At 40.0% G+C, this 16,268-nt stretch overlaps 1 protein-coding gene across 2 annotated transcripts in view; it reads right to left on the bottom strand.

Annotated features, from left to right (window-relative positions):
- AIG1 (androgen induced 1) overlaps positions 1-16,268 on the bottom strand; it is a 224,912-nt gene that overhangs the window by 15,201 nt on the left and 193,443 nt on the right. The gene's annotated exons all lie outside the window — the stretch shown is intronic.

Raw genomic sequence — 16,268 nt, 5'->3', positions numbered from 1 at the left:
GTAGTGAGAAACCCATGCGTTCAAACTGCTAGTTCTGGAAGGGGCAGAGGAACATCCTAAATGCCACAACAGAAAAATCACCATTTTCCACATTTTGCGGAAACGATCTGTAGTGTTTCTTTAGCACATTTTGTGCTCCTCCTTCGAGTCGATTCTTATTTTTAGCATTACAAACAATGTTCTGGTTATCTCTGCCATGATTACATCTTCCTTGATCATGCAACCTCCTGGGACTACCAATCTTCCTCTCTCTCTAATCGTCAACTTTCTTTAATAAATAGCAGGCTTTCCAGACATTTCTTGAGCTCCTGCTTTGTGGCAGTGCCCAGTGTCAAATTATAGTGAAGCCGTCTCTGTATTATCGGTCACAACGCTCCTCTGTGTGCTGCTTCCACAACTGATAAATGTTTCTTTTACTTTTTCATTCGCCAAATGTGTATCAGTGCCTAGAATGTGTCAGACCCGTGAATGCATTAGTACGTGAGGCAGATGTGGTCCCGGCCCTTGTGACAGGCTTCCCTGTCCAACAGTAATACAGACATTAGATGACACCCTAGTATTACACCCTGACTAGTGCAAGGGAGGAGTGGTAGAGTCAACTTTTTTTTTTTCAAGTTGAGAGTTAGTGTTCGTTTTTCAACTTTGATTTTTAAAAATCAAAATTAAACCATCCAAAAGTTCTAGAAAGCTCATTAAAAGGCAGAAACTCCCTGCCCCACCCAACTGCAGCTCTTTCCCATGCCTTGTCCTGCTTACAGAGGAGGCCACCTTCGACAGTTTCAGCTGAAAATAACCACATATTACTGTTTTGAGTCATCACATTTAGGTATCATACTGAGACTTCTTAATATGAATATGTGCGTTCAACCCTCTTATAACCTCTCCTCTCATTTTCTTCTCTCTTTTATCCACCAAATACATTTATATCATATTTTGTTGGGCCTACATCAGTTTTCAGTGTTTTTTTTCTTTATGCTTTTTGTGTTGTATCTAAAAGCTCTGATAAACCTATATTCCTTTCATTTTCTTTGGGAAGTTTATAATATTGAGGTTTACATTTTGGCTTATGATGTATTTTGAGTTAATTATTAGGGAAAGTATAAGGTTTGTGTCTAAATTCATTTTTTTTAATGCAGACTTCTGATTGTTCCAACATCATTTGTTGAAAAAATATCCCTTCTTCATTGAATTCCCTTTCCTCTTTAGTTAAATATCAGTTGATTATGTTTATATGAATCTATTTCTGGGCTCTCTTTTATGTTTCATTGATCTTTGTATTTATTCTTTTGCCAAGACCACAGTGTCTTGGTAAATGGAGCTTTATAGAAAATCTAGAAGTCAGGTAGTGTCAGTTCTCCAGCTTTCTCTTTCCTCTTAAATATTGAGTTGACTATTCTGGGTATTTTGCTTTTGAGCATAAATTTTAGAATCAGTTTGTCAATATCCACAAAATAATTTGCTGAGATTTTAATTAGGCTTGTGTGGAATCCATAGATCAAGCTGGTAAGAAGTGACATCTTAACAATATTGGTTCTTTCAATCCATGAACATAGACTGTCTATCCACTTATTTACATATTATTTCTTTCTTCCATCAGTTTTATAGTTTTTGCATATAGCTCTTGTATATATTTTGTTAAATTTATATCTAAGTATTTCCTTTTTTGGATGCTAATGTAAATGGTATTGTTTTCGATTACAAAGGCCAGTTGTTCACTGCTTGCAGTGGTTTCTGATGAAAAGTATGCTATAAATCCTATCCTCACTCTTCTAAAGGTATATAGTGCTCCCCTACCTCCACCTCAACCCTAGCTTCTTTCAATATATTGTCTTTGGTCTTCTGAGATTGAACATGACCTTTGTACATTTTTTTGGTATTTATCCTACTTGGTAATCTCTGAGCTTCCTGATTCTGGATCTGTGCTTTGGTGTCATCAATTTTGGAAAATTCTTGGCCATTATTACTTCAAGTATTTCTTCTACTTTATTCTCTTTTCTTCTGGTATTCTAATTTTGTGTATGTGATACCTTTAAATCTTGCTCCATGGTTCTTGGATATTCTGTTTCATTTTTGTCATTCTTTTTTTTTTCTCTTCTTGTTTCATTTGAGAAATTTTTATTGAATATTGTCAAGCTCACTGATTTGGTTGTTGGCTGTGTCTAGTCTACTGGTAAACCCATCAAAGGCATTCTTTAGTTCTGTTAGTATTTTTGATTTGTAGCCTTTCTTTTTTATTCATTCTTAGAGTTTCTAACTCTCTGATTATAACACCCCTGTTTTTACATGTTGTCTACTTTTACCACAAGAGCCCTTAACATATAAATCATAGTTATTTTAAATTCCTTGTCTAATAACTTCAAAATCTTTGCCATATCTGGTTCTGATGCTTGTTTTGTCCCTTTAAACTTTTAATTTTTATTTATTTTTTACTATTATCATTTTTTAAAGTTAGGCTTGATGTCTTTGGCACTAGAAATTAAGGCAAATAGAACTTGTGTGTTAGTCTGACTAGGATTTGGGCTGTATTTAATGTTCATGATAGCCATGGGTGCCAGAAGCTTCAATTTCCTTTAGTATCCTTGTTTTTCTCTCCCCGTTGACTTTGTTTCCCTAAGAACTCCTTGTTAAATAAGTCTGTGTCTTGTAGCTTGCTCGGTTGTACTCCACTATACACTGGAGCCCTGTTGATGTGGTGGTTAGTCTGGGATGGGGATGGGGGAGGGATGGGGGTAGGGATGTGTTTTATAAAAATAATATGGTTAAATATTAGTGTTTTAGTGGGCTTGAGTTCTTGGCATGTGAGAAAGGAAATCTAGAGAGGGCTAGAACTGGGTAATTGCCCTTTCCTTGGGTTTATAAGAGTCTGGTAAAGTCTTTTCCCCTTTAAAGAAAGTCTTTGGACTTCTGGCCAAGATGGAGGCCTAGACTGACATGCTCCATCTCCCTCCACAACTGGGAAGGAATACAGTTACCACAAAACCATTAAAAAGAGGCAAAATGTTGTTTATTGCTAATTTTTAAAATGAGAAAAGAGTGGTGCTTTGCATACTGCAGAAGCAATTGAAGGCCTTCCTCTTCCAGAACAGTGGTCTGGTTTCTGGAAGCTGTGCAGGACCCTATCAGGCTGTCTTTTGGAGCTCTGCCTCCACTCCTTCCCACTCATAGTTCTCCACTGTATCCCCTGTACTTGGTTAGTAGCCCCCCCACAAGTTTTAGTTCTGCTGATCTTCAATTTCTTTTAGTTGCCCTGATCTCACTCTTGCCTGCCCGTTGGGAAAGCCCACATTCCCCCTATTCTCCACCCCTCCTAAAAGGTGACTGTTGCTTCCCAATAACTTCAAGCTTGAAATATTAAACCCTCGATTCAGTTTAAATCTTCCACCTCAATCCTGGGTCCTTTCCATTTTTGCTTCATTGGCCAAGTTCTTATCTAATTTCTTATTAATTTATATTTTCCATCTCACTGAAGTTTTCTTTTTAAAGTATTTTAAAGTATGTGTAATGTATGGCATAAATTTTACATACCTCTATGCATGAAGGTATGTAATGAAGACTAATACTACAAGGGAAAGTTATACAATGCCTTGGGAAAATTTAATAAATTAAAGTTGCTAAAACTGAAGCACTAAAATCCTGCCAGTTCATAAAAGTTTTCAAATCTCCTAACCTGAAGGAAAGAGAAAAGTAAATGAAATTAAGAGTAAAGTTACAGTTTTTACTCTCCTGTAAGTGGCAGAAACAATGTTTTGGCAGGACTGAATAGAAGAACAGATGCTAAGCCTTAGTAAATAAGTTGTTCTCTTTATTTGAATGACTGGGCACCAGTTGACTTCTCCGGCGATCTCTGTTAGAACAAGAAAGGCTACATAATAAAGCCCCCCTGTGCTGCTATGTGGCTCAAGTAATGCTCTCATGACCGTGGGGAAGCGACACCAGAATGCATTTGTTTTAGACAACAAAGATAATGAGCAAATCCAGATACTGAGTCACTCAGAAAAATGAACACATACACAAACAGAACAAAAATCCAAGGCTAGTTTCATTCCTCAATATCATCCTCATATCTTGAAAAGTTGATTTTTCCCCCTCTTCCATAGTTTTACACTGCATTCTTAATAGTGTCTGAACACAAACCTGCCTTTTGTAAGGTTCAGCACTAAGGAAGTAATTCTATTCACCACTTAATTCCATTTGTCCCTACAGCAATAACAAGACCACTGAAGGTCATTAATAGGACATAATATAATAAGATCAAAGGGACACTGGTCTCACTAGGTGGAAAGCTGCTTGAAAGAAAACCTGAGTAGACAGCATGCCCTCCCTTACTGTTGCACCCAAAGACCAGCTTCCTGACGATACTGGCATTACCAATATTCAATTTCTTTTCATTAAGCTGTGACACAGTGAGTATTTCGATACTGTCTATGTTTCAAATGGAAATAACAAAGGGAGAACTGCTGCCATGGAAACTTACCTGATGGCCTTTGTGGCGAGCTCCTTGGTACTTGAATGCAAGCAAACCCCACACAACAAAGGGCCGATCGACGTTAAGCATAAAGCTTCTATGGAAGAGCACTGATTATTAACTTTAATGAATGCCTTGAACATCGCAATCCGAAGCAGCATTATTCTTGTCTGACCTCATTATTAGATAAGCACAGGGGAACTTGCATTAAGTATATTTTGGGTTGCAAAGCAGGAGTCAACTTAAGACCATCTCCTTTTATTTGTCTCTTGTAAAAACAAGCTACGTAGTTAGTTTAAAGATGTATGCACTTAGAAATAAACTATTAAAAACAAAATGAAGAGTTGGATCATTGCCTGCTATATTTCAATAGTTCAAACTCAGTTAATTAGCAGGTGTCAAATATTTCTTCATTTACACGGTGCCTTTCTCAATGAAAATTTATTAGAAAGTTTAAAGCATACAATGTTTTAAATATAGCTGTATTTTATATAGCTGGATATTTTAAAGAAAGATTTATTTGGTCACGTTCAGGTGATATCTGTATTAATTCAATAATATTAAAATCCTGATTTTCCATAATTTAATAATTTTGGAGAAAGTGAATAGGCAAAATTTTTAATAGAATTAACAAAAAGAAATAAAAATTGAATTAAAAAAATCAATGATAATGGGTGGGGAAAAACCACTCTCCAATGTCAATTAAGATACTATATCTTATGCTAGGTTATATTTGAAGCCCTGGCTAGTATCCTATTCTTCTCTACCTGGGTCCACCTGAGTGAATAGCCTCTTGCCATTTTCCAGTTTTGTTCTAGAAGCCTTCATTCAAGAATGGAACATCAAATGTAGACAAAGAAAGATGGGAGAATTAATAAGCAAATATGTCTGAAAGATTTATTTTCAACTTTGATGGAGAACTTGTTCAAAAATACAAATAAACGTTTTGACAAACATTAATCACTCTAGATCTCATTATTTTAAAAACTCATCTCTGAGGAATCACAGCCAACATTGTATTGGAATGAAATTCACATTACTATCCTGCCCTAGTTCTTTGACCCTCACGGATTCATGGTTGTGATTGTACATTTCTTCCCTCCCTCCTTTCATCCCTTCCTTTCCGCCATTTTTCCAAAGTTATAGAACCCCAGTTATGCACCAGGCAGTCTCAGGTACTGGCAATAACAGTAGTTCATGCCTACATGCTTACAGCTCAGTGCAGGTGCAGGGGTGAAGTTTCCAAGCAGTGGTGTAAGTGCTGTGATGAGGGGACGGGGAATGCATGGGAGTACTTGAAAAAGGCACCTAACACCAACCCAGAGCGTCCAGGCATACTTTCCTGCAGGAAATGACATCTGATCTGCTATTTACCATAGACTTCGAGTGGGGGTGAGGCCCGGAAGACAATGATCCCCACAGAGAGAAGAACATTGTAAGAACGATAAGATAAAGGTAGGTTCATGGAACTATAAGAAGTTTGAGGGGAGTTCTGGAGAAGAAGCAGAGCAAACTTCAATGGGTTTTTTGTGCCATAAAATTATATGACTGTGCAGAATTATTTTGTGGTCTCATTCAACTAGGCCTTCTCTGTCACCTGAATGCCTTCTTTTTCCCATTAGCTCTTTCTTCCTTTAACTGTGCGGATTCTTCATAATGTTATATGTTCGTCTTTAGCCAAAAAAGTTTACATAACCCCCAAAATGTCCATCAGTTGATTAATGGGTAAACAAAATGTGGTATATTCATACAATGGAATATTATTTGGCTATAAAAAAGAATGAAGTACTGGTACATGCTACAACATGAGTGAACCTTGAAAACATTATGATAAAAGAAGAAATCCAGACACAAAAAATTACATATTATAAAATTCCATTTATATGAATTTCATATAGGAAATCCAAATAGACAGAATAGGAAATTCAAATAGACAGAAAGTAGATTAGTCATTGCCAGTATCTGTGGGGAAGGGGAAATAGGGAATGACTGTGTAAAGTATTCAGAGATTCTTTCAGGAGCTATAAAAATGTTCTTGAGTAGTGGGGATGGTTGCAAACATTTTGTGAATATTCAAAAATCCACTGGATTGTACACTTAAAAGGGTGGATACTATGGTATATGAATGATATCTATAGAAAGCCAACAAGGTAGAGGTGTAGATGAAATGAGTTTGGCAATGTATTATTGATAATTGTTGAAGCTTGGTGTTGGGTAATAGCGGCTTATTATATAATTCTTTTGAAAAAAACAAAAACAAAACAAACAAACAAATCCTTCCAAGTCATCCACCTTCCTCCTTGCACTTAGATTATTTGATATCACTAAGAAAATAGAAACCAAGAGATAACCATCTGCTCAGCTTGTGGTCACCAAACCTTAAATTAACATTTCCTTACATATTCATCACTGTGCTTAATACATTTTTTGAGCCACACATTGTGTCAGGAGGTGGGTATACAGCAACTGACACAAGAGGTTGGGTTGGGAATAGAGTGCCTGGTGAGGGAAGAACATACGTCAGTGTCACGAGGCAAGAAGGAACCTGGAACGCCTGAAGGATGGAGAAGTGCAGTGGCTGAAGAGTGGGCAAGGACAAAAGATGAGATGGCTCAGGTAGGCAGGGGCGAGGTCACACATGGCTTTTGAGACCACCTTGGCATTTCAGCAACGAAGGGCTCTCTAGATGCTGTTACTGCTTCACTCCCAGTTCCCCATCTGTGTGTGTGTGCAGCAAATATAAGTATTGAAAAGAATCAAGAATCACTGTTCTTTTCCTCCACATTGGCTCAGGCATAAACAGAGGTGTCTCTGTTGGGTACGATAACAGCTGTGCCTGGTTGCCCTCATTTGTTCATTGGCCAAGATAACTGATGCCATGGTTGTGTATGAGGCAGAAGGAGAACCATATGGATGGTGAACCCAGAACAAGAGAGTATCTGCCATGCTACTTGAGAAGGGTAAGATTTCTGCTGGATGAGATGGGAATTAGACATCACACCTTCTACAGTGATTCTTGTAGATCTTGAGAAACATCGTGTTCTCCCAGGGAAGCTCCTCTGAGCATCAGGACCTCCTGCTACAGGTCCTATTTGACAGCTTCAGTAGCCCAGTTATACATGCTGCTATTCTGGCTGTATGTCCCTGTATGCCTCTGGTCACACACTGCTAGGTATAGGGACTTGGGTTATGATGTCACCTACACAAGCCTATCTATGATAATTATACCTGCTCCATGTTATCTTATTTCCCAACTCAGCTACCTGAGACTTGGCATTGCTAAAGGTGGTGAGAAAAAAGATGTTTCAGCTTCACTGTTACAGCTGAGAAGGAAATTGCACATGATGTTAAGGAGAAGTGGTCTGCCCTATCATAGACGTCAGTCAGGAGCTATTACTACTAACTGTGCTCCCTGGAGAAGTGCACTGGGGTTCCAAGGTCAGCTGAGGTTCTCTGAAAGATGGTCTTAGGTCCAGAAGCTCTTTCTGGCCATCCTTCATAGGCAAGAAATCATGGCATTCATGAGCACGCTTCCCATTCAACCATAACATGTGATGCTTACATTGGAAAGGACCGATATGCCAGTGGAACGTGCACCACCTGGTCTCATAGTATTACCAGGTATCCTGGTGTTACTGACTTTAGAACAAAGAGATGTCACAGGCCTGGAACTAACTACAATGAAAATCAAGACAGTCACTCCTTTGAGTGCAAGTATGCTTAGAGTTACTCTCTTTACCTTCCAGCAAATGTGAATTAGTAAGAAGACACCAATAAGTTTAGCCTGTCTGTTGGCCACTGCAAATACTTTTAAATGGACTGCTGGCAGAGACACTACACTTTCTGTACAAGTTAGTTCCCAAGTACAAGTTTACCCTAGCAGAGATATACATGTTACGTTAGACTCTTCCACCTGGAATATGCCTTTTTAAGAAAGAGATCTGTCCTTGTCTTATAGGCAGGCAAATAGAATTATTTCACATTGTAATGAAGTTAACTATTTTTATAATACATTTAATAAAATTCTGTATATACTGTTGACGTAAATCATAATGCAGTTAGTTGGGCATTTTTTTAAATGTGTTTTATTGATTATAATATTACATTTGTGCCAATTTCCCTTCCCTCTGCTCCCCTCCACCCGGTGGCCCCCCCTCCCTCCAGTTGTCCCCCCCTTTTAGATCATGTCCATTAGTTGTGCATACAGTTCTTCTCAACCTCTCTCTGTCTATTCCATTCCCTCCTACCATGATCCTTAATTCCTATATCATCTCCCTCCCTCTCCCCATTCCCCCTCCCCGTTGACCTCCCCCCAACATGTTCCCGGTACCCACAGTTCCTTTTCCACTCTCGTTGCCTGTTTAGTTTGCCTTTGTTTCAATTCCCTAGCTTCTGTTGTTTCTTGTGATGCAGTTTTCATTTTAGATTTCATTGTCTTGATCCTCCTTTTTCTAAACCAGTCCCTTTAACATCTCATACAACAGTGGTTTGGATCTAACGAACTCTTTCAGTTTTATTTTGTCCTGGAAACACTTTCTCTGTCCTTCTATTCTGAATGACAATTTCGCTGGATAGAGTATTCGTGGTTGTAGGTTTTGGATTTTCATTACTTTGAATATTTCTTGCCAGTCCCTTCTTGCCTGCAGGGTCTCCCTTGAGAAGTCAGCTGATAGTCTAATTGGGACCCCTTTGTACATAATTCTTTTCTTCCCTCTTGCTGCTTTTAAGATTCTCTCTTTATCTTTAATTTTTGACATTTTGATTATAATGTGTCTTGGAGTGGTTCTCCCTGGGTCCAGTTTTTTTGGAACTCTCTGTGCTTCCTGGACCTGTAAGTCTATTTCCTTCCCCAAGTCTGGGAAGTTCTCCTTTATTATATTTTCACCCAATTTTTCAAGTTCTAGTTCATCTTCCTCGCTCTCTGGCAAACCAATGATTCTTATGTTGGGCCTTTTATAGCTGTCCCAGAGGTTTCTGATCCTCTCATCGTTGCTTCCCATTTCCTCTCCCTGCATTGGTTGACTGCTTGTTCCTTCTCCATATTCCAGTTTGTTGAAATGAACTCTGGATTTTTTTTCCTCACCATCTGTCTCGTATGTGGTTTTGTTCCTTTCGTTATGAGTGTTTTTCGCTTCTTTCTCATCTTTTTCCAGATCTTTTGTGAATTCTGTAAGCCACCTGATAACAATGGCCCAGAACTGAGCATCTGACAGGTTTCTTATCTGTTCATCTGTCAGGTTCTCCATCTGTTGCCTGGTGAGCTGTGTCACCGGGATCTCTATAGTTGTCTGCCTCATTTTGACAGATGCGTTTTGTTTTCTTGGGCCGGCTGTAGGGGGCAGTGCCTGTGTACTCATAATGACCCAGCGACCGGCGCCGTTCGGCAACCTTTCTTGCTGTGCCGTGGTGCTTTGTCGTCACAATCCAGCGACCGGTGCCTGTCCGCGACCTATTTCGCAGCCCTGTGGCGCTTTCTTTGGGGGCGGGGGTCCAAGATGGATTCACACAGTTATTCCGCTAGGAGACCGGGATCCGTCCTCCCGCCCCCCTGGGCCTCACTGTTCAAGGCGATGTGGTGGCTGCTTTCCCCAGCGTTGGGGTCGCGAACTGCCGGGGGTTCGACTGCAGCCGGGGTTGTTCTCCCCGCCGCTGTCCCAGGTGCGACTGCAAACAGCACCGCCCCCTTTCGCTCCCCTTACCTGCCCAAAGATGGCCGCTGGTTTATAGCTTCATATGTTGGGCTTCCGTGTAGTTTTATTTTCTGGAATTTCTAGTTATCCTTTGTTTTGAAGTAGTTGTATTCCTCTCTAGTTGTAGAGGGAGACCTAGCGCGTCCGTCTAAGCCTCCATCTTGGCCGGAAGTCCCCTAGTTGGGCATTTTGTGTAACAAAGGGAGACTATGGGTTTTGTGTTTATGGAAGGAACTTGGCCTAATCATGGCTCTTTGGCTGAATGACAATTTGTTGTGAGCTGTTCATCCCTCTAGAGTCTGATCAGATCTGAACAAAGTACTAATGACAATTCCTGGATTTCTCTAGAGGCTGCATGAGCTTATGCGTGAATTGTCCCTTCTTTCTTGCAGTTTCCCAGGGCTAGAAAATAGCTAATCTAAGCCTTCAGACTCCATTTTTTTCTCATCTGATGTTTTTTCAGCAAGATATCATGGGGCTAAATTACTCAGTATAGTCACAAAATGATTGGTGTGAGTGCCTGTAAATTTATGCACTAATTTAAATAAGATTTTTGTACATGATTCTCAGCTTTTAAGGATGACTTACACATCCTGTTTTTCTACTGTCATGTGAGAGTATTACAGCGCCAAAGGTATGTCATTGTTATAAGGCAAAATAAAAGTGCTACCAAAAAAAAAAAAAAAAAAAAATAGAAAAAAAAAAAAAAAAGAAAAAACCCAAATTGGGAAAAATGACTACACTATTAAAGAGTTTGAAGTGGGGGAATTGGCATGACCAGATTTTCATTTTAAAACAAACTCCAACAACCAAGTGGAAAACAGGTGGGAGGCAGTGTAAGAAAGCTTGCCATGAAGGTTTGTGCATTAGAGAATGAGATGGATGGGGCTGGCCAAGAGGGCTGAGAAGGAGCAGCCAGAGAGAGCTGGGCATCATGGGAAATGGGCAAATCAACCAACCAACTGACCAACAAACAACCAAATGAACAAAGAAACAGAAAACTGCTTCAAAGTAGCATGTTGTGGAGAGGAAAAATAAAAGCTGACTTGGTGGAGAGAGTAGAGGTAGAACTGAGATTGTAGTGATGAGAAGAAGACAGAATATCAATGGTTCCAGGTACACTAAACTTCTTCGACTGCTTATGATTTTCTCCCTCTTGCCCCTGGGCCATTTTTTTTTTTTTCTGCCTGCAACATTCTTATCCAGCCCTCATATAGCTAATCTTAGTCAACCTCCAAAGGCCAGCTTCCACATCACTTCTGAGAAGCCTTCCATAGCCCTGTAAGTCTGAGTTAGGCCATATGTGTTTGTATTTGTCCTATCATTAATAACGTTTTTCAACTGTATGGTCATTGCTTTTTTATTTCTCTTATCCTTCAACAGACTGTCAGCTCCTTGAAAGGCAGAGCAGAAGAGTGATACACTGTTTACCCCCTGCACCTAGCACAAGGCCTGACACATGGTAGAGATTCAAATAACACTTGTCTGAGAGAGTTAATGAATTTCTTCTGAGTCAACATGAACACAGATCTTTCAGATTATGGGAGAACCAAAATGCGATGGCAGAAATAACCAAGCCAGTTCCTTTTCTTACTTTGAAATTAGGAAAATGGGTCTACTTAACTGGATAAAGTCAATGTTTTGCATGCATATTTTCTTCCCATTTCCATTTTATCTCAAACAAAATATCTTTTTGCCTGTAAATTTTTATTGACTGGGGGGCGGGGGCGTGTCAAATCTGCTGCAGATATTTCCTCATCTAAATTGTTTGTTTTCAATCTGTTTTTATTTTGTGCCCCCCAGGGTCGTAACCCTGCTGGGGGCTGGTGAAGGCACTCTTCCTCCCAACTCTTGCAGGCTGTGGAAATCATCTGCTGAAGGTGCGACGGGGCAGGACTGGGGCCACCTTAAAGATGATCACAAAATCCCTCCCATGTAGCTACTGGAGAATATGTTTCGAGCCTTCAACCTGCTCCCATACTCTCAAAGACAACTTGAAGCCTCTCTCGGGAAAGTAAGGAGGCTAGAATGTGGCTAATAAATGGATTTTCCTCTACTTGAAATGTTTTTATTGCCTGAACTGAGCTGTCTCCCATACAGGATGCCACTTTGGCACAGAATGTGTCTGTGGGATTCCTCCTACAAGTCTATCAGGTTCAGTGGGCAATTTAAATGAATCAGGCAGGTGGGAGAAGAGATAATAAAGTTGAAAGTCAATATTAGAGAAACAGATGGTAGAAATATTATAAACACTTCTCATGATTACAGATGAACTAAGTGGAAGGTATATGTAATTTTTAAATATATATAACATAAATATAATTAAGAATTTTTCTACTTTATCTGTTTGTATTTAAAACTCATATACTATCATAATTTCTTTTATGAAGCATTCTATATTAAGAATATTTTTCTCCGACATGTTTATTGCTGTGATGTCTAAAGAAAATGTGCTTGCATTAACACTTAGAAAATGATAGATAAGAAAGCTCTCTTTATTTTCTTTAAATCATTTCAACTACTCACCATTCTTTTGCTCTAGATAGTGAGGGAAGGGAATTTGGGTGGCAGACTTTGAAAAAAGTTAACCAAATAACCACATAAAAACAACTGTTTTTATTTTTTAACTCCCTAGCTAGAAATGAATGGGGGATTAGAGTAGTGTACCACAGAGCAGCTAGTTCCAAATCTTGGGACACAGTGAAGGCCTCCCTGAGAAAGAGATGCATAGCTGAGAGCTGAAGGATGAGTAAATTTTGCAGTTAACATTGTGGGAGACACACCGGGAGGGTTGAGTAGTGGTATGGACAAGGTGAAAGCTTTGAAGCTGGAAGGAACATATTGCTCTTGACAATCAGACAGAAGGTCACTGGGGCTGGAACTGGTGAACAACCAATGGGAATAGGAAGGAGATGAAAGTAGAGAGGTTGGCAGGCTCAGATAATAATGCAGGGCCCCCTAAGCCATGTAAAAAAATATTGGACTTTATCCCTAGAAGCAATGGGAAATCATTAATAGTCTCTGAGCAAAGGAGTGGTGTGATCACACTTCCCAGGACAGAGGAGACTCACTGTTGAACCCTTGGGGATGTAAATTTCCTATCTGGAATGGTTTCCTCTTTCTGCGTCTTACAGATTAGAAATCAGAGCAGTAAGTAACAGCAGTGTCCCAGGAAGACGAGGATGTGAGTTGCTGGGGGCGGGGTGGGGACACAGCCAAGGAATGGAGCAGCCAAAAGGTGTCCTGCACCAGGTGAAGTGAGGATGTCTGCTTTGCAGAATTTGTCAACTAGACGATGACAGCAGTCAGCGTCCCATGATCTTAAAGCTCTCTGTTTTACTCAGCTCCCTTTCAAGATTATCTGATGATCCTTTTAAACTTAAAAAAAAAAAAGTGATATTTTATATCCTGGCAGGTGTGTAGGATTTTTAAAGTGAAAAGTGTATGAGTGAGTGAGGATGAGTTAAAGGAAGGGAAAAGAATTAACATCATTGTAACTAAAATTCTGAAACACTCGATTAAAAGCATTATGCCCTCTTGCTACTATTCGTGGAAGAGCTTCTCAGAACTGCAAATATAACAATAATAATAATAATAATAAAGAATATAGAAACTTTTTACTGTATGCCAGGTATCATTCTATGGGTTCTACATACAAGTAACCGAGAACTCACGGCTGTCCTGTGAAGTACACACGATCCTTGTCCCTATTTCATATCTGAATAAATTAAAGCCCATAAAGGTGAACCGGAGGAATCAGAATTCAAATCCAGGAAGTGACCTTATCTATTAGACATGGCTGATTCTGACGTTTGCTTCACAATTGAAACAAAACTAAAATCCCACTTAATCTGTTCACCCATGGAGTCGCTCTTTACATGGCAGGAGGCAGTGGAGGGTGTGGTGAATGTACAGACTTTGCAGCAACACACCAGGGCAGGCAGGCACTGAAGTTCTGGCAGCAACCACAGCAAGAACACCGGTGGCTTTTCCTTGGGCAAGTCATGAAATCCCTCTAAGCTTTAGTTTCCTTCTATGTAAAACAGGCCAGGTAATCCCCATCTCGAAGGGTAGTTTGGGAGCTAAATTATATTTGAAAAGCACTGGCATAGCTCTCAAAAGAATGGGTTGCATTACAATTCCTGGTCAACGCTGTTGCATTGGAAACCATGGGGCCCTGTGTCGTATCCTGTAGAAGTCAATGTGGATCATCCCAGTGATTAGGGAAATCCCACCAAGAGGGTGCAGAGAAGTGTGTGGGGAAGTGATGATGGAGGGAGGGGTACAGGAAAGGAGCCACCATAACTGGACAAAGAGATGTTTATGTCCCACACCCCTGGGTAAGTGGACAGAGAAATGTGAGGAGCTGGAAGTGACCATGAATGGAGTCTGAGATGATTTCAAGACACAGGGCTAGGGTGGGGCTGACATAGCGGCTGGGAAATGGAGCCACTGAGGTAGGAGCACAATGGGTTCTAGGCTATGAGAGAAAGTTCTGGTATCCCCCTCTTTCTCAATGCTCACTATCCAAATCCAGGAAAAAGAACAGCTTCAGACAGGGAGGGAGACTTGTGAGATAGAGAGACAATGGAATCAGAGCAAAGCAGACAGCCAGCCTGGCCAGCAGTCTCAGAGGTATAGATCAGCTCAACCTTACAGAGACTTGGAAGGGAGATCTATTTATTTTATAACTAGTATGTGATTAGAGGAATGCTTTCTTCCATCTGACATGAGGTCCTGGAATGTCCAGTCACGCCCCTGGTATGCTCTCAACAGATTTCATATTCCAAACCTTCTGCTGGTCTATCAGCCTTGAGATAGTCTTAAAGGGAGCAAAATCCAGTACCTTTTGATAACCATTAAAATCCTTAGATTTATAAAATAGGACATGATGCGAGAGACATTGTTTAGGTCTTGGCATAACTTTAAATGCCTAGGACAGAACAACAACAACAAAAAGTCTATTCTGAAAGCTTTCTCAGACATATCTGAGAGAATTTGCTAGTTAATGCAAATACATGTCCAAACAAGTGCTGGTTTGCTTAGGGAGTACACAGAGCTGGCAAGCCTCACTTGGCATGGAGAGCGTGAGTAATGTTTCATTATAATGAGGGATTTTGGGGGTCCATAACGAAGACGATGTGGTGCAGTATTTCCCACGTGTGTCTTTGGAACATGAATTGATTGTATCCACGGTGAAAAGAAGAAAAAACATATGAAAGTACGTAGTTCTTGAAACCTCTGGGGCTCTACAAGGTTTAGGTAGATGAATTCATGGAAATACACCCAGAGTTCCCAGAGTAAGAAAATTCCCTTCCCGTAGATAAGCAAATGTGAGTGAAAAATAATGAGAGTGTATTTTGGGGAGGAAGGGGAGAAGGGCATTTGATGTTTAAACAAATGTTATAGGCAATTTCAGGTATGTTGTGAACATTGCAGTCTTTGGAATAATTGTGTAGCTTCCCCACATGGCTCTTCTGAAAGACATGAGTCACTTGACTATCAAGTTCATAAGTACAGAGTACATACATTCATTTTCATTTTTAAGATGGAATTTCATAGTCACACTTCACCCATGAGCCCTGCTCATTTGGTCCCTATCAGACAAAGTTAATACTTAACATTTTAGGTGGCAAACAAATCTAGACAGTGACTAGGAAAACAAACATTCCCCATCTCTCATAAATGGTCTTTGACTAGTCGGTGAAGTGGCATGTGGAATGAACATTACTGCACGTTTGTTCTGAGGTCTGTAGTCTGGATGCCCCCTTAGATCTAGTCATATGGCATGACTTCCTAGAAGCAAATCCCCTTTCTGTTCATATCTGGGGCATTATGTGAAAATTCGTGCTGAGTATGTGAAGTACTTTATTTTATATTTCTAGGCTGGCTGGAGCAAAACCCTCAATGATCATAGGGCCTCCCAAAGCTCTCCAGGAGTTTGATGGGATTAAGTACAGTTTGGGGGGATTGGAAGAACATTATTCCGTCTTTCAGGCTTAACAAAAGGGCCGGTGACCCAGAATTTAGGACAAGAGTCCTGAGAGACAGATATCCTGGTGGTAGAGACCTCTTCTGTGTATACTACTATATCAAAGAGGACTTGGAATTAT

This window comes from Furipterus horrens, unplaced genomic scaffold (genome assembly GCF_987537825.1).
Source record: "Furipterus horrens unplaced genomic scaffold, mFurHor1.1.pri manual_scaffold_6, whole genome shotgun sequence".
Classification (NCBI taxonomy): domain Eukaryota; kingdom Metazoa; phylum Chordata; class Mammalia; order Chiroptera; family Furipteridae; genus Furipterus; species Furipterus horrens.
This window is presented reverse-complemented; position numbering and strand designations above follow the sequence as displayed.